Source organism: Patella vulgata, chromosome 8 (assembly GCF_932274485.2).
Source record: "Patella vulgata chromosome 8, xgPatVulg1.2, whole genome shotgun sequence".
NCBI classification, from domain to species: Eukaryota; Metazoa; Mollusca; class Gastropoda; family Patellidae; genus Patella; species Patella vulgata.
In genome coordinates, this window is record NC_065886.2 from 3,197,163 (window position 1) to 3,216,573 (window position 19,411).

The 19,411-nt window shown below is 36.6% G+C and overlaps 2 long non-coding RNA genes across 2 annotated transcripts in view; both read left to right on the top strand.

Moving 5' to 3' along the window:
- Positions 1–5,326: 5,326 nt before the first annotated feature.
- The window catches only part of LOC126829478 (uncharacterized), a 37,551-nt gene continuing 23,466 nt past the window's right edge, over positions 5,327–19,411 (top strand). Inside the window, exons 1-2 of the long non-coding RNA XR_008788945.1 lie at positions 5,327–5,443; positions 6,092–6,370. This is a non-coding gene — a long non-coding RNA (uncharacterized LOC126829478). The remainder of the gene's footprint in view (positions 5,444–6,091; positions 6,371–19,411) is intronic.
- Positions 13,791–19,322, top strand: LOC126829476 (uncharacterized). Its single transcript, XR_008788944.1, has 4 exons — positions 13,791–13,945; positions 14,175–14,534; positions 15,136–15,214; positions 15,800–19,322. It is a non-coding gene; the product is annotated as an uncharacterized LOC126829476 (long non-coding RNA).

Below are 19,411 nucleotides of genomic sequence, written 5' to 3' on the forward strand. Positions count from 1 at the left end.
TTAATCGAAACCACGTGGCTGATGATATAAATTAATCGACAAGCGGGTGTGTGTCATTGAGTAATACTATTACTAACCAACTGTCACGGGTCAATGATAAAGCCGTCGACAACTCATTATTTACTCCGAATAATTAATCCAAGTGGTGATTATTTGATATCTCATATCATCTTTAAAAAAATAATCTATAGGCCTTAACTGGAAATAAACAAAATGGCCAATAATTTTCTTTTCGACGAGAATTTTATTGATAGCTGAATTCCGTTTACTGTCGCTTCTTCATACGGCGTGCAAAGTAAGGAATGCATCTGGGATATTATTGTTTAAAATTCTCTTATCACTATGGGTCGAAAAAATGAGAACGACCAACGAGCCAAAATGCGACGATTCTCGAGTCTGCCATTGAGTATCCTCTGAATAATGTTGATATTTACATCAACGCCAAATGCACGAAAGTGAACGTAAGCATTTCTTGACTATTAAATTGACATTTCTATAGGGACTTATATTTTGAAAACGTCACGGTACCTTAAAAAAATAATAGACCTATCGTACACGCAAAATCTTATTTTAATTCACGTGTTAAATGAACACGCGTACAGCTGTGTCGGCCTCTTTGATGATTATCCAATCAACAATCTTTAATCTCCTGACCACTAGCTGGCACTAAGGCGCTAATTAATTGATGAGATTAACTGAGTTAATCTAATCTCACCAAAGTTATAATATACACAACAACTACTAATGTATAGATTGTTCTTCAGTATAACACTATCATGTGAATATTATGCCGTATGTGTTGTGGATGTTTCGTTACGAAAGAAGTGCATTTATTACGATTTTCGTCGTCAGCACCCTTGAAATCCTAAATAAAAAACACATTAAACGACAAAATAGCAAATAAATTGCGGAAATAGTCGGATCAAATTTTTACTACGATTTTCGTCTTCAGCACCCCTGAAAGCCCATGGAAAGATATATTCAACGACAAAACAGCAGATAAATGGCCTGGTTGCTATGGGATTTTGTTTTGGAACATACCAAATCTTTGATTTGCTTTTTCTCAAGACTAACTTTTGTGAGTTGGGTAGCTTCTAATGGATACAGCTCAGTCAATTTTTGCCTAATTCAAACAAAATATACATCAAATTGAAGGTAATGAGTTGGAGAATATGAAAATAACAATAACTCAATTTTCAAAATTTCCACATTGTGACTCAGTATGCTATGGGGGGGGGGGGGGTCACATATAGTGGCAACTCCAGTTTCAACATAATGTTCCATGTAAAATTATCGCAAGACCCTCATCTGAATAATAATGCTATTGTTTGATCGGGTATGCTAGCTGTGTTACGTTCTGGAAGATATTTAATCTTGATCACATACACATTCAGGTGTTGATATATTTTGTGTGTGTTTTATATAACTGCATAAAGTCAATATCTAAATATGTTTACTCACCTGGAATACATCTATAGTTCACAGTACTTCCTGTACAATTACTATAATTAGGTATATATTGTAAACATGGTGATGGTTGTCCAGTACAAGATGTTATTAAACCTGTATCACTATTAGTCAATGGTTGACCACATGGTACTGTTGAACCACCACAACTAGATCCTTCAGTATAAAAATACCTGATACTCTCTACATGTATCATATCATCATTGGTAGGACAAGTCAGATCTACAGGTTCAAAGGTTCCACCTCCTTTACACACTGTAATTTCTATACCTATAAATAAGAAAATGTGAATATTAATAAATACGATAAACAAGCTAGGTTAGCTATATTATTAAATATAACAAATAAGGAAGATTATCTGAAAACGTTTAGCAGTAGGTTTTGGACCACTGAAGAAGATGGAAATGAAATCAAGACTTTGTATTGTAATTTTCCTTCTTGATATTTGTCCACAATAAATGTGAAATTTATTTGACTTTTAGTTAATTGACTACACTAGGGATTATGTTATGTTAGATCCTCGTAGTAACACACTATAACATCATTGTTTTATGTTGACGCCCCAAAACCTGAATTCGCCAGATGGGAGTCGATATCGAGCTCCTTTTATCATTGAATAAACCATATTGAAGTGCGATATAGCACTATGCAGTTCGGCACCTAAATCAAAGATGTAGTATCATGAGTCGCTGGTTAGATGTGGAAAGGCACTCTACCAAAAAGCTCTCCACATCCAACCTGTGACGCATACTCTCTTCTCTACTACATATTATAATAGCCTTGTCTCTGGTTATTTTTGTAATTCTTTACTCCAGGACTACACTTTAAACATTGTGTATATATATATCTTTATCTCGGCCGTTAAAGCGTGTCTCTAAATGTCACTCGACAGCTCACGTTGTGAATTTGTATCTTGCTCCAATTATTCGGTTTACGCACAGCAATAACAATACCCCAATTCGTTTTTACATTCTATGGCAAGCACTGGATACATAGGTTGCAAACATCGAAGGTCATTTATAAAGAGGATACGTGCATGAGTCATGGACTGAACCCGGGAAATTGACCAGGTACTTCCTATATCTGATTGGTCAGCTACACAGAAGCTACCCTGAATTTCAGCACAGTGTACTTATATGGGCACCCAGGAGGACGGGTGTCCACGTTTCTAAAGCATGGGCTTGCCATATTTGGATTACCAGACTATGGTGTTATTGCCCGATTTTAAACTACCAGACATATCCTTGTTAGCCTAGATCTCGTTGTCGCTGGTACTATCTAACGACTTCAATACATTAACCAGAGCATCTTAAATAACATCTACAGTATATAGGCCCTATAGTATGGTACACTATGACAAGGTCGAAGTGGGGAATATAGGTACTAACAATAATAAGATCACGCATGATTTGTGCCCAATAGAGAGTGGCGGAAGTATTGACATTTTTTAAATTGTTGAAATAAAGACATATTAACTTCAACCATGTAATAATATTCAGAACAGTCGTCATCAAATAATTTTAAACAAATATTTCCCCCTTTATATATCCCCTGCTATATATACCATTATAAATATATACCAACCTGTCGTATATCCTACTATATATACCATATAAATATATAACATATGAGCTTTAGAAGCCGCCATCTTGTGAAATCGGTGTCTTTATTCGTGTATATAGCCAAGTTATACAACAAGGTAGTAATAATAAATAGGGTGAAAGTTTTTATTATAAACACGAGCAATAGATTATATTACAACGAATAAAGAGAGGTGAACCCAATAAAGCGAGAGAGTAGTATAGGGGAGGGGCAGGGTAAAGTCATTCAATAATGATTTGAATGGAATTAAACCGACAAACGGGAAACCATGCACAAAACACAATATGATATGCAAGGCCTTTATAAAATACAGTCGTTGTATTAAACATACGATTATATCAGGTGACTAACTGAACATCTGCATCGTTAAAACTTTAGACTACTTGGTACTAAGCATATCTTCCTTCGTACCAAAGTCATGTAACTCAACACTTTAGACCTGTCGGTACCAAGCCTTTGTATCAATGATGAGATCATAGTGGTGAAGATATGTAACGCAACACTTTAGACCATTCGATGCCAATACTTTTAACCTTTTACAAATCAACTAAATAACGATGAACATGTCTAGAGTGTAACTAACCAGGGATCACGTGGACGTAAAAATATACATCTTCACAGTGTCAAGGTTTCATTACATACGTCTAATACCTTGACATCCAGTCTTTTATTAAAAGTAAAAATACATGCTGACAATGTCATGGTTTTATTACATACGTCTAATACCGTGACATCCAGTCTTTTATTAAAAGTAAAAATATATGATTACAGTGTCATGGTTTTATTACATACATGTGATACAGTCAGTATTTTATTGTAAATTTATGAGTTGTCAGGATAAAGTTGAATTTGAAAACTCCCCTTATATTAAAGTAACAATAATAGTATTAAATTCATACAAATCAACAACGTCATGTATTTACATGGTGTTAAAACATACTATTGTATGGTCACTTATCAACCGACCCATATATTTCTCAAATACAGCCTATGAAAACTATAATTCTAAAATTAGTTTGCTACCACAATAACGCTGGTTTAAAGTAAATGAGCGAGAGAGAGAGAGAGAGAGAGAGGGAAAGAGAGAGGGGGGCGGGGTAACGTCCACTCGACACAGACTAGGTCATTTCGGGACTAACACATGGTTCAATTTTATTTCAATAATTCGCGTGCGCGTAGGGGTCTTTAGCATTGAGAGAAAACCGGTAAAGTAAATGGCATTATAGAGAGATAAACAATAGACATATAGTCCAGAATGTCTTACGTCTTGGAGTCTCAATTACTGTACAGCGCAGCAGGGCCGTCTAGCGCAGAGCAACGACGGGGGGGGGGGCGGGAAGTGTTCTCGGGGGTGCTGTAATATTGACGGACAATGTATATCTATTATTTTATGGTCACGGCTTACAAATGGTTCCACTACTGATGTCTTCCGTCTTGCTTCAGCCACAGCAGTGGACCGTCCTAAGGCCTTCATTTGAACAAGTTTTGTAGTTATTTGACTACAAAACAGTTACTGGCCTATAACTCTCTTAATTTCCAATAACACTCATGACCCCAAACTGTACTGTACATAGCTTAACATATAATGAACCAATTCCCATTGAAATAAAGGTGAAACCTTACCATATGATTATATGATTTGATTAAACACAACTGCTATGCGAAATTTCTATTCATTTTAAAATGGCCGCCGAACCAGAATCACGTGATTTCATGTCAGTCGAAAATACAGAACAACTGTTCGGTAAGATAAGATTATGATTTCAGTGTTCCACTCCTCACTATTTGTAACATAATTACTTATTTTCCTGCAAACTGTGATGATGTGTGTTGAACATTTTACAATTGAACCTTATATTTATAATTTTACTTGCTCAAAGCCTCGAATAATGTATCAATTGTAGTATGACTAAACCATGATAAATAACGACAGGTTATTGTATAGACGTATTGTAACTTTAGACATCAACGACTAAAAAAACTGTTGTTGATTTCAATATGCAATTCACTAGGGTTAACCCTAACTCAACGACTAAAAATACTGTTGTTCATTTTAATATCTGATTCACTATGTACTGATATGCGTCATATCACTTTGTATAGCTGAATATGTGTCATGAAAGAAAGGCAAAGGTTATGTAGACTGCGAAAGCTTGCTCCCCATACAATAACCTCAAACAACATTAAACTTCCTTGTTGATTTCAAGTGTTCAAATCTTTCTATCAAGCGATCATGTATATAGTGTATGATATATAACGTGAACTAAACAGTCATATATTTAGTATAAGTTATATTACGTGAAAGTGTGTAAATATATAATGAGGGTTTGGGTGATCCTGATCGTTTCCTGTCATTGTACGAAGGTTATAGATGGTGAGTTCATTTGTTTATTATACTGGATTCATAGCTTACTGTTATGAATATACACAAACTATTAATATGTTTATTATACTGGATACTTAGTGGGTGGATGTGGATGGCCGAATGGATAGCACGTGCACGCTGTATCATAAGGTCTGTCACTGAGTCAACTGGTGTGGTTTCGATTCCCTGGTTGTACGTGCAAAGGAGTAGGTTCACTGATCTAACTTCGTGGGTCTTCTCCGGGTCCTCGTTTTTTCGCACCATCCGAACGACTAGACAGCTGTCCTTGTCAGACCCTCCGTTCTGCACCACTGACAAGGGAGGAACCACATCGGAAAATCCCGATGAACTTTCTCGGCCAATGCAGGGATCGAACCCGTGACCTCCAGGCTTGCGAGCCAGGGCCTTACCCACTTAGCCACCGTGAATCCCCGGAACCCTATTCTAATTCATTTAATTTATAATTTCTATATGTTGTGCGGGGATTACTCTCAGTCTGTTTATCTAGATATGGTTTCTATTAGTTATATTTAATAATATAGCTAACGTAGCTTATTTATCGTATTTATATATATTTATATTTTCTTATATATAGGTATAGATATTATATATAGCTAACCCAGCTTGTTTAACGTATTTATATTATCTTATATATAGGTATAGATATTACAGTATGTAAAGAAGGTGGAAACTTCCCATCAGTGAATCTGACTTGTCCTACCAATGATGATATGATACATGTAGAGAGTATTGGGTATTTTTATAATCAAGGATCTGATTGTGGTGGTAGTTCTACAGAGATATGTGGTCAACCATTGACTAATAGTGATACAGGTTTAATAACATCTTGTATTGGACAACCATCACCATGTTTACAATATATACCTAATTATAGTAATTGTACAGGAAGTACTGTTAACTATAGATGTATTCCAAGTAAGTAAACATATATACACATTGACTTTATGTGGTTATTAGTATTCTGCCATTCGAACTAAATCACTACTCGAATAGTCGGTAAATATCAAGGAAATATTCGAAAAGTTCCTTCTTTGAGTGGCATTTAGCAATTGACATACGTAATACAAAACATAACATGGAACACAATTACTATTTTATTTAAAGCGACGTTTAGTTGAGGGTTCTCTCAACGTTTTCAAGCAAATGATAGTGAAAATATGTGTGAAATAGCTTTATTTAACGTTCGCTTCCACCGAAGTGATATCGCAGACAATTACATGTTATATATACATAGTGAAAATATTTACAATGTGATTATGGAAAAAATTAAAGGATAGTTAGGTTTTTATATATATGTACAGAAGACAATAGATAGGAGGACGAGACATGATATAACAAGAGCAAAGTAATGAGGTGCTAGTAGGGACAATCACAGACATTGACAAACATACATGAATATGGACGAACATTTAGACAGACAGACATAAACATTTATATACGGACATTTTGACAAAACAGACATGAAAGTGGACGAACATTTAAACATATTATGTACATAATATATATTTATATATCTTGGGTCGTTTTAGTCGGTCTGGTCGTTCTGTCCGGTTGAATGGCAGGGCGGTGCAACTCTTCCTTGGGGCTTGTTCGTGAGTGTAAGGCCTGGTCCATTCTTCCTTCCATTTGGGTTTGTTGTCCGGTATGGTGGTATTGTTTTCATCTTTATTTCTGTTGTTCATTCCTTTTGTTATTGGTTCCCTGAAGGAATAATCCAGTCCTTGAAAAGAAGGAGAGAGAAAAGAGAGTATCTGGTCTTACGGTGGTTTTGGGTTTTAAGGCTTCGGGGGGGGGGGGGAGTATTTATTAATAATAATAATAAGAGTAATAATAATATAAAAAAAAAAATATTTCATTTCATATAATAATAATAATAATAATAATAATAATAAAATATAAAAAAGTAAGAAAATCAATTTGCATTTATGACAAGTTAATATAATTTACATTCAATTCTTATTAAGAGTAAAAAAAAATACAATAGTGCATATATGATAGCTTAATATGATCTACAATCAATATTTATTTAGTCAAAAGGAGATAGTAAAATATATTTCAGGGTGTGTTGCGTTTCCCTCTATGGGGAGATTTTTACGCTAACACCGTGATTCATTAGATTAAAGTTTTATTAGTGGTGTACGACGGGTGACGCTTCCCTCTAGGGGACGTTTTTGCGTTCCGCCCTACTGGAGTATTTCAATTCATTAATTTTATCATAATTTTATTAGTGATGTAGGACGGGTGGCGCTTACCTCTAGGGAACGTTTTTGCGCTCCGCCCTACTTAGTGTATTTTAATTCATTAATTTCATAGTAGTTTTATTAGTAGTGTAGGGTGATTGGCGCTTCCCTCTAGGGGACGTTGTTGCGTTTCGCCCTACTGAGTGTGTTTTAATTGATTGGTTTTATTATTATATGTGTTTGGTCATGCCTATATTTTCAATGAAGTCCCAGACCAGCTGAGATGTCCAGTATCTATCTTCAGGCTGTGGAGAAAGGAGAGAGTTGAGACAGAGGGTTTTTCCCCTCTCTATCAGTTTGTCAATCATTGATTAACGTTCATTGTTTAATTGATTGCAGTTGATTAGCAGATGTGAGGTGCTTGCAATTTGTCCACACGGGCATTTAATTGGTGTATAGGTGTAGTCTTTGACTACGTTTATTGTTTTAAGCCTCGTGATGAGTTCGCATATTTTGATAGAAGGGTGATTGATGTAAACCTTGTCTACAAGATTGCAATCTATTTGATAGCGATGAGTATTTGTTTGTTTTAGACGGGCTTTCCATGCATTTCTAATCTTCTCTTTTGCTATACTTGCAAATTCCTGACTGCTATATTCTAAATTTTCTAGTTCGTTTAGTGACAACCCCTCCTTGGCTAGTTTGTCTGCTTGTTCGTTGCCGAAAATATTAACGTGGTAGGGGATCCATGCAAGGACTACCTCTCTCCCATTATTCTTGAATTTTTGATTTAAGTCCCTAACTTGACGGATTATGTCCTGCCGGCTTTTGGAGGAATTTGATTCTATGGATTTGATGCTACTCAAGGAGTGGGGCGATTGTTTTTCCTGAAGCCTATTCGTTTAAATTGTTTGAGGCACTTATATGTCGGACATCTTTCTTTTAGCATTTGTAGTTTACCCCAATACTTGAGTGACAGTTCCTCGCGCCTGAGATCAAGCGGAAGCTCTCCCATCTCGTGTAATATGGCAACTGTTTTGGTTCCTATAGCTGCTCTCGTTACTAGTCGTATTGCTTTACTTTGTATTGTGTTTAGTTTATTTAGTTGTATATCACTTGCATTTGCATAAGCCAGACATCCGTAGTCTATTACCGAGCGGAGGAGTGCTCGGTATATTAACATAAGAGTGCTCCTATTGGCGACCCATTGCGTCATTTCATCATGTTGAGTGTTTTCGATGTGCGACTTACTATGCCATCGATATGAGGCTTCCAAAATAGTTTAGAGTCGAATGGCATGCCAAGAAAAATGGCCTCTGTTTTAAATTCAATTTTCGTGCCGTTTAGATTTAAATCAATTTTCCTATTGCTATCGGTCGGATGGAACAGCATTGCTACTGTCTTTCCCTCTGATATTTTAAACCCCCACCCATTTGCCCACTTAGAAATTTGTTCTAAAATGTATTGCAGTGATTTTTTGATTTTGCCTATATCCTTTGATGCTTTCCAGAACGAGTTGTCATCTGCGAACAGCGCCGATTCTGTGTCCTTCCCCCCATAACTAGGAAGATCATTTATCATTATGTTGAAAAGTATTGGACTGATAACGGATCCTTGCGGTGTTCCGTTTTCCATTTTGAATTTTTCGCTCAGACAGTTCCCTACGCGTACTCTGATATGCCTATCATTGAGAAAGTCTTCTATCCACTTGTACATTCGGCCTTTGATTTTTGCGTTGTGGAGTTTATATAAAAGATCGTCCACCCATACAAGGTCAAAGGCCTTTGTTAAGTCGACGAAAATTGCACAAAGGTATTGTTTGGCTGTAAATGCTTTGGAGATGTCATGTTGCAATCTGATGATATGGTCTGCAGTAGACCTGTCGGAGCTGTGGCCACTTTGCCGATTTGTGAAGATATTATTGCTTTCACAGTGATACTTAAGTCTGTTTGTAATTATTGTTTCTAATGTTTTGCATAGAGTTGATGTGAGACTGATTGGACGATACGACGTTTAGTGAAAATAATGTACAGATGGTTTATATACAAAAACAAGTAACAACTTATTAATCTTAATCAATACGGAAACCATTTAATATATTAAGTCAATCTTCTATATAGGAATAAGAGATTATGAAACCATATACACAAAATATATAACAACTAATTATCGCCAATAAACCATATTGGGAAACCACTGATAATAGTAAAGTTACAGGTCAAAGGGAAACTTATAATAACATACAAAATAATTTACATCTGATTAGCCAATAATGGTTAGCTGAGACTTTATCATAACCTTAGTATAGTAACAGATCAGAAGGAAACTTATAAAAATATATAGAGGGTAATTATATAGTAGCACACAATTATATGGGGAACCACATATTAATTGTTTCGTAGATGAGAAAAACAAAAGATAGGAAAACACTTATTATATTCACTTATTATACTTCACTTATTATAAATTAATTTGTAATCACATAAACCAGTGTATATAGAAAACCAACGCACACAGCAAATTATGTCGCAGGCACTCCTCTCGGGGTGCCTGTTATGTACCAAGGCTTTCGATTTGGTTTGGTTAGACGGGCTGCCTTTTATGTTGGGACGTATCGGGATAACGGGCATAATGTTTCGGTGGATCAAAAGCTTTCTGGGCGATAGAAGGATACAGGTGAATGTTGGCAGATTCCTGAGTGCCGATGAAACATTAGAAAATGGCACGCCTCAGGGGTCGTCATCAGTCCCACCCTCTTCAATATCATGATCAATGACATACAAAAATCGTCCTACCTCGATGCCAGAACTGACAGTACCATATGGAGGAAAGGGAGGAGCTTTTGTGAACTTCAAAAGAACATGCAAAAGGCCTTAGACAAATTCATGACATGGGCAAACGCATGGGGATTTAAAGTCTCAGAGAAGAAAACGGTCGGTATGCTTGTGAGCAGGGATAGTGGGATAAGCAGAATGACTCTGTGTATGAACGGGAAAACCATCGAGTTTAAAGACCAAACCAAGTTCCTTGGCATAATCTTTGACCGAAGGCTGACCTGGAAACCGCACATCGACTTGACTGTAGATAGATGCTCCAAAGTCCTAAACTTAATGAGAACAATAACGGGTAGCACATGGGGTGCCAATAGAGTTACATTAATGATGGTGTATCGTGCTCTAATACGCTCTGTATTAGACTACGGCTCTTTGGCCTTCATGAACTGCGCGCCAAAACTCTTAAGTAAGCTTGACACCATCCAATACAAAGCTCTGTGTATTGCGACTGGCGTAGGGCTTGGGACTAGGAGAGAGGCATTACTACAGGAAGCCGGGGAGTTGCCCCTATCCCTAAGAAGAAAAAAACTAGCGACAAGGTATTGGGCCAAGATCTCGCAACTGGGCGAAAGATCCGCTACTTTTGTGAGTCTACAAAAGACAAGATATGTGAGAGATCCTAGAAAGAAAAGCTTCGGCCAGGGTATCAGGGAAACAATCAAGGAACTGCGACTGGGGGAGCTCGTGATAAATGAACACGACCCCTCCCCCCTCAGCAATCGCCCCTTGGACGCTCCCTATACCGCCGGTCAATCTAGATCTACTACAGAAAACCGACAAGAAAAACAACCCCACTGCTGCACGTGCTTTCTCTCTAGAATACCTGGAAGACAACTGGCCGTCTGATGACTGGGACCATGTGTACACGGATGGCTCACGCAACCCTGAAAGTGGCACAAGCTCGTTTGGAATATATCTGTCAAACGGGGAACATGGAATAAGCAGGAAACTGCCCAATAACTAGTAAGTTCGTCATTCCAAGCGACTCTCTGAGCAGTCTGATTTCAATCCAAAATGACAACTCGGACTCAAGACCAGAAGTCATTTTGGAAATCAGGCAGCTGTACCAGAGGGCCATAGAGAAGGGAGAAGGGAAGCAAATTAGAGCTCGTGTGGATTCCATCACATGTCAACATTAGAGGAAACGAGGGGGCAGATCGACTCGCCAACGAAGGTCTCATGGACACAGCGCCACTCCGCACCATAGACTACAGCACCACGGAAATCTACAGTATGGTTAAAAGACAGGTCAATTCATTCTGGGAATTAAAACTCGTTTAACTTGACACATACAGATTCCGACTTGATGACAAAATCTACACGAAGACAGCGATCAATCACCCTAGAAGAGATATATGCAGACTTATATCGAAACTAAGGGTGAAAGAGCGGCTGCAAGACTACAAACACCAAGTCATCGTCTGTGAGTACGGAGAAGAATGTACCACCAACCATGTCCTGGTAGACTGCGAGGTATACAAGGAGGAGAGAAGGGAACTAGTGAGAATGATGGAGACTAACAACATACCATTCAACACTAAGAACTTACTCTTCCCGAGACCAGATCTGAAACTGCAAATCTTCGAACAAATCCACGCCCTAATGGACACAGTTGGACTAAGTAGAATAGTGAAGTAAGAGAGGGCAACGGTTAGACGGGCTCGGCATCTTAACACTAAACTACATAGGGGATTTATACCAAACTGGCAGGATAGTGGAGTAAGGGAGAGTCACGATCAGACGGACTCGGCATCTAAACACTATTCCGGCAAAAAATAGACATCAAACCTACAGAGTGGGATAGGGGAGTAAGGGGATGTCACGATAAGACGGGCCTGACACCTAAACACAAATCCCACAAATATGACATCTACCAAACTAGCAGGATAGTGGAGTAAGGGGAGTTACGGTCAGACGGATTCGCGACCTAAACACTATTCGGCAAAAGAAACAGATACCAAACCCATAGAGTGAGATTGTGGAGTAAGGGGAGGTCACGATAAGGCGGGCCTGGCACCGAAACACTAATCCCACAACGAAGACATCTACCAATCCAGAAGCAGAAGAAAACATCTACCAACGATATGTTTTTTACTAAATAAAGGGAAGAACTTCCCACAAAACCCAATCCATTGCCTAAGGCCTAAAATGGAAAGATTGCAAAATCATATTCTAAAAACAGGGAGCAGTTTCGACTCTCCTATTTCTTGTCTGCGATATCACTTATGTGGAAGCAGACGTTAAACACCAAGATACTACTACCATTTTCACTATCATTTGCTTGAAAACGTTGAGAGAACCCTCGACGAAACGCCGCTTTAAATAAAATAGTAATTGTGTTCCATATTATGTTTTTGTATTCGAAAAGTTGCTATAAAAATACGATAAACCAGAACATATAATTAATACGTATTATTTCACAACCATCGATAATACCATCTTGAAGTATCTTATTTAAAAAGTGTAAAAAACGCATTGTCTCTGGTTTTAGATATCTGTTATAAGACCTTTCTTTTTGTCAAAAGCTGTGTCACAATCACTGACTAGAGCGGTTTGTTTTGTCAATAGAACCCATAGTATTGCAAAAGTGACCGTCAAGGATATATATGTAAATTATGGAAAGTATGTGAGTTGTACAAGTCTATGCACGTCTCCACCAGCCATTTTATTCTCACCTTTTCACTAATGAGATAAAATTATCCACATGAAACAATATTAGATATGGTACTATCATAGCCAGAAGATTAATAAAGATTAATGGAGATATTTCAAAATAAAGACTGCATGCATTATGAAATACATGTAGCCATGCTGATTCAGTCAAATTTCCACTATCTATAATTCTTCATAGATCTTATGCCTTGTAGCGGCTCGACATTAGATCTGAATTTGCATTATACTCAAAGACGAAACCTACTAAATTATGTGGTTATATAATAAAGTGTGAATCATTCCGTATATAAGTCAAACAGGTAAATATGTCCATGAAAAATGTTTCGTTGTTCTGTAAGTTATTTATAAGTACCTAGAGAGTTATGAATGATGATATTTGACTGATCATTATATTATGTCTTCTATTACAGAAGAAAATGGCCAGGATATGTGTCAAGACTGGTTAACTTTAATAAAAGAAAATGAAAACAAAACATATCTGCTTTCACATAATTATCCAAATACTACGAATGGTTTTAAATCAAATGAATCAAGTTGTAAATGTGATATACATGGTACAAGTATAACATCTATAACTATGTTAGATCTTAGATTAAAAACATCTAGTGATGGAGTAAGATCTAATTTATTTATACAATATGGTGATATAACTTATAATAGAACCAGTAGAGAAAACTCCCAATCCACTTTACAAATTTATAATCACAGACTACAATCAACAAGAACACCAACATCAACAACAGCTGATGTTATATTTACTCATCAACAAATAAATGGACTAAAACTATGGATTGAAATACAAGGTAAATATTGAAAACTCGATATGAATTCAATGTCGAACAAGTAATTCGGATTGGTTGTTAGTCCTTTCTTCTTTTTTTTTGCTCAGTTCTGTAACGTATCGTACCAGATAGAAACAGTAAAAGTTGAATCTGGTGTCGTCTAACACCCTTTACGGGTATACCATAAAGTAAAAGTAGATGAACGATCCATACCTTGTGTTGTAAGTGTGTTCTGCTCCACGTTTTACAGGTGTATCTTTGGCGGGTTCTTGTAATAATATAAATGAAACAACTGCTTCACCCACACCCACCACACCACAACCAGACAGTACTACAACTCCAGGTTCATCTTCTACACAGACTGAGATTTCTACCAGTACAACTACAGTAAATAACAGACCTTCCAGCATTGCAACCGACCCCAATACTTCATCAGAAACATCAACTGCCCATCCCACTACAGTAAATAACACAGATTCCAATACCACATCCAACTACAGCACTTCATCTCAAACATCAACTAACACCTCAGATTTGCGATCTGGTTCAACATCAAGAACATCGACCAATCCATCAGACAGTGCAGCACAACAAACAGGCAACAGTAAATGTAACTAGATATAATAATATTTAAGTAGGGGTACGAGCTAAACCGCATGTTTATCTTCTCTCCAAATGATAGAAAATACAGAGTTATTTTGTATCATCGATCAATAACAGTCAATCTTATTTAGTAACTAGATCGACAATGTGAAACTGGTCTTCCTAATACTCATCTTATTTAGTACCTATATCTACAAAGTATCGATGGTCTTCTTAATAGTCATCTAACGCCCCTCAAAATTAAGGCATCTTGCTTCGCTCGCCTTTCGTATAGTAAAACTGTGATATTTTACCCAGTAAAGTCAATTTAAATTTCCTATTGACAAACACTGTCCCTTCCAGTGATATTTACCCTGTAATGTTAACTGATACGACGCCCCAAGTAATTAATAGACAGTAAGATGACACCCAGAATATGTGACAATCGTTGATTACTTAGTGCTTGGAAAAACTCTTTAATAAATAAGGTTAAACTAGGGCTAGCTGCTATGTTTCAGAATTTGATAAAAATGCATATGGTAGTGTTAAATCCGGTGGATGAACTTCCCAATGATGTTTTCTTTTTATTTGGATGTATATGTGATAGGTGGAATTGTTCTTTTATTCAGATTTATTGTTGATAGTTGGTTGTGTTGTTGGTGGACTGGTGTTGATATTAATAGTAGTAATTGTATGTGTTTTATTCAGGTAAGATTGATTTTTATAATGTCCCCTAAAACAATTAATACTATCTAGACATAAAATATATGTCATGATATCTGATACTGTTTCCAGCAGACTGGATAGCTGGGAAGGGAAGTTGCTCAAATGTATCGCAACAAGCGGAGTTGTATATTGCCATCAATGTATGTTTGAGTTACGTTATTAATTGGGGATACACGGGCGATGGGGGTTAACCTAAAGTCGATAATAACCAGGTCATTTCGAGACTAACGTACAGTCGACACTAATCAGGTCATTTTGGTTGAACATATGGTAATCGTTTTGCAATAACTCTTGTGTATGTATATATACATGTATTTCAGTAATGAGCGCTATATTAAATGTAATAAACTTAAACTTAAACTTATGTATATATATTTAACAGTGGGATCGTAACCACAACACAGCCACGATATAATGATCTAATGACGCCATCTCCACCATCTTATGTTAGGTGATTATAATCTGTATAAACACATGTATATAGTAAATTATTGTGAAATACGTTCAGATGGATTAATATCGATATTTATATTATAAACCCAATCATTGTATGATTATCTTTTTCAGAGTACGAAAAAGGAGGGCTAATGTCTTACAACAGAATGTGCACGTGCATATTAACAACACTGTTAACAATAATACTGCTCCAAATTACTTCGTACTAGAAAGTTTGAATACCCAGGATGAGGATGTTAAACATGATAATATTAATACCAATCCATCGGGCTTGGCAACAGGTCATACACCAGAATATGCCGTTGTGAATAAGGCCGGAAGAAGGTTTAATGTGACTGATGGGAATCCACCGGAACAAGCAACAAAGAGCAATGCAACTGATATGGCAGATATGGAAATATTAGAGAACGAACTATACATACCCTACGAAGCACCTAACAATCTAGATAACACTGGTGCTGTAGCTTCTACAAGCAATAACATACCACAACATCAACAACCATCAGGAGATATGGAAATATTAGAAAATGAACTGTACATACCCTACGAGGCATCCAACAATCCAGATAACACTGGTGCTGTGGCTTCTACAGCCAATAATATACAACACCATCGACCATCAGGAGATATGGAAATACTAGAGAACGAACTGTACATACCCTACGAGGCATCCAGCAATCCAGATAACACTGGTGCTGTGGCTTCTACAACCAATAATATACCACAACATCGACCATCAGGAGATATGGAAATCATGGAGAATGATTTGTATGTTCCTTTTGAAAATTCTGCTGTTGAGGTGTCGAAACCTATGACAAGCAGTATATATGATAATGCTTCTAACAACGGGACAAAACAAAACGTTGCTACACCCGACATGGAAAGCAGGACAAAGCAAAACGTTGCTTCGTCTGAAATGGAAATCCTAGAAAATGATTTGTATGTTCCTTTTGAAGACACAGATAAAACAGAGAATAAGTCAAGCGACCAAGCACCAAATGTGTAGATTTTAGAAAATAATTTATAGGTTCCTTTCGAAAAAACACAAATATGATTTCAGTTCTTAATTACTCCAAAACGCCCACAGACAACTGTAATACAAATACGGGCAATGGGTTTTATGTGCTCATTCCATAATATGTAAAAACAAATAGTGGATAACATAATATTGAATTAGTTTTAGTCCACCAAAAATGTTTAATAGCCACCCATGTTGCTTATATATACTCTTCAAAAAAACGTAGGGGATATTCAGAAACAATACAAAACTGCGAAAATGCACTGCTGTTTTTATTAGAGGTAACCAGTGTATGTTAATAACAGGCCAATTGTCTATACATGAACATAAACAGTTCATATGGGCGGTTTATCTGACGGCCCCTTTTCACTCGCAAAGAGATACACTATAAAAAGTGAAAATGGACGTTTTTTGATTTGTGTCTTAATAATGAGTAATTGCTCCAACAATGATCAGACATTTAGCAATTATTCGTGGCATGCCCCTAATCAACCGTCCAATCACGATTTGGGGCAATTTGACCAACTCCTCTTGCAGTGCTACGTAACACACTAAAGGAAAGATACGCTAAACAGTAAATCTTATGTAAGAACCGATAGGAAAGCCAACGCGGATAGGATAAACCAGCAAGCGGCAGTTTTCATCAACCCTACCTTAAAGTGTCAAATATGACAATGAACCCCTCCCACGTGTATGGCGCTATTGGGTGTCGCACGTGCAGCTCAGTGGTTCTGTTGGGGCATAAGTTCTTCATCTGTGAACATACTCTGAACGCATGTCAAGTGTCCATGACTATTTATCATATCACAACTTGCATAGGTATTTGCATTTCAATATCCCCTACTTTTTTTTGAAGAGTATATATATTTCGTGCACTATCAACGCCCCCCCCCCCCCACCTCTCTTACAAGTAACGACCGTAGTATAGAGTATTTTCCTCAAATCTTTGTACATACGATTATATTATAGTGTAAAGGTGTAATGTGGGTTGGACAATTTAATTTTGAATTCATTTTAGTTGAAGAAACACAATAGAAGTACATGTCAACCGTCAACAGATCGTGAGCTCTATGTTATAATTCCGTGACTGGAGTAAATTGTTGCTCGATATGAACACCGGAAATGAGATATGAATTAACTATAGCATGTATCTGTTTTATTACGATAATGACGACCGATCAAGATGTTTTTCAGGGTCCTTTAATGTGTATTTTATAATTGTTTCTCTGTGAATAACTATTTAATACATCTCCGGGATTAATATCGGTTTTATTCATGTACATCTCCAGGGAGAACAGATAGAAAATGAAACATGTTGAGTTGAATGGTTTTCTTCCCAGTAGAAACCGTTTTATCTTTGTATTAAACGATATACACGACATAAGATTGGATATACAAAGTAAAAATTTATTAATAATTTTAAAAGTAAACAACACAGAATAAAACATCTTACGTAATAAAACTCCTACGGAGACTTGTTTTGTTAACGCCTATTTTAAGTGATTTCCTGTATCTATATATCTTTATAAATACATTTCTGTCTACGTAATCAAATTCTATATATACGTTAAGTATTTTTTATATACGTCAAGTACTTTTTATATATACATAAAGGACTTTTTATATACGTAAAGGACGTTTTATATACGTAAAGGACTTTTTATATACGTCAAGATACGCCAAGTATTTTTTATATACGTAAAGTATTTTTTATAATGTAAAGTATTTTTTATAATGTAAAGTATTTTTATAGTATTTTTTATATACGTAAAGTACTTTTTATAGTATTTTTTATATACGTAAAGATACGTCAAATATTTTTATATATGTAAATACATGTCTATCTAAGTCTGTATCTATGCAAATCCATTTCTATATTTGTAACATAAATAAATTTCTATATAAATTTCCATGTACTTCTATAAATTTCTACAAATTTCTATAACTTTCTATCCATCTGTACAAGATGGAAAGATTATTTTAGGGGTTTTATTAGTTGTTTTTTGTTTGTAAATTGTATGCTGTGTAAATCCAGCAGAAAGCCAGCCTTTAATCTATCTATTTAGTATGGTCGTCGTACTGTAGAATATTCCTGCTGTCCAAACTAGTACCATCTAACTGGGGGGTTAGCATGTGCGCGCTGTATCATAAGGTCTGTCATTGAGTCAACCGGTGTGGTTTCGAGTCCCCGATTGTACGTGGCGAGGAGTAGGGTCGCGTGTCCAACCTCGTGGGGGTTTTCCGGGTCCTCCGGTTTCCTCCCACTGCTAAATACCCCTATGCGCAAGCGAATTATTGAAAAAAATAAACCATGTTACTCCCAAAAATGACCAAGTTCGTGTCGAGTGGACGTTAAACTCTCTCTTTCTCTCCCATCTTACTACTCTTTGAAATTGAAGCTACCAGTTTAACTCAACACAGACCAATACAAACAATCTGATTGGTCAACCAATTCACGTGATCTTGTCACGCACAAGTGGGGAATCGAAACCATGCCACTTGACTCAATGGAAAACCATATGATTCACTGCGCACGCATTAATCACCCCCCCCCCCCCCCTGCCGTTAATGTTGTTCAAGTTGTTGACTCAGGGGAAAGGATCGTTCTACGATCATTGCAGGCCTTATATATCTTAAACCAAAGACTGAATTTAGAAAATAAAACTTTTGGATAATTAAAGAGCAATAATTTATTAAAAAATACT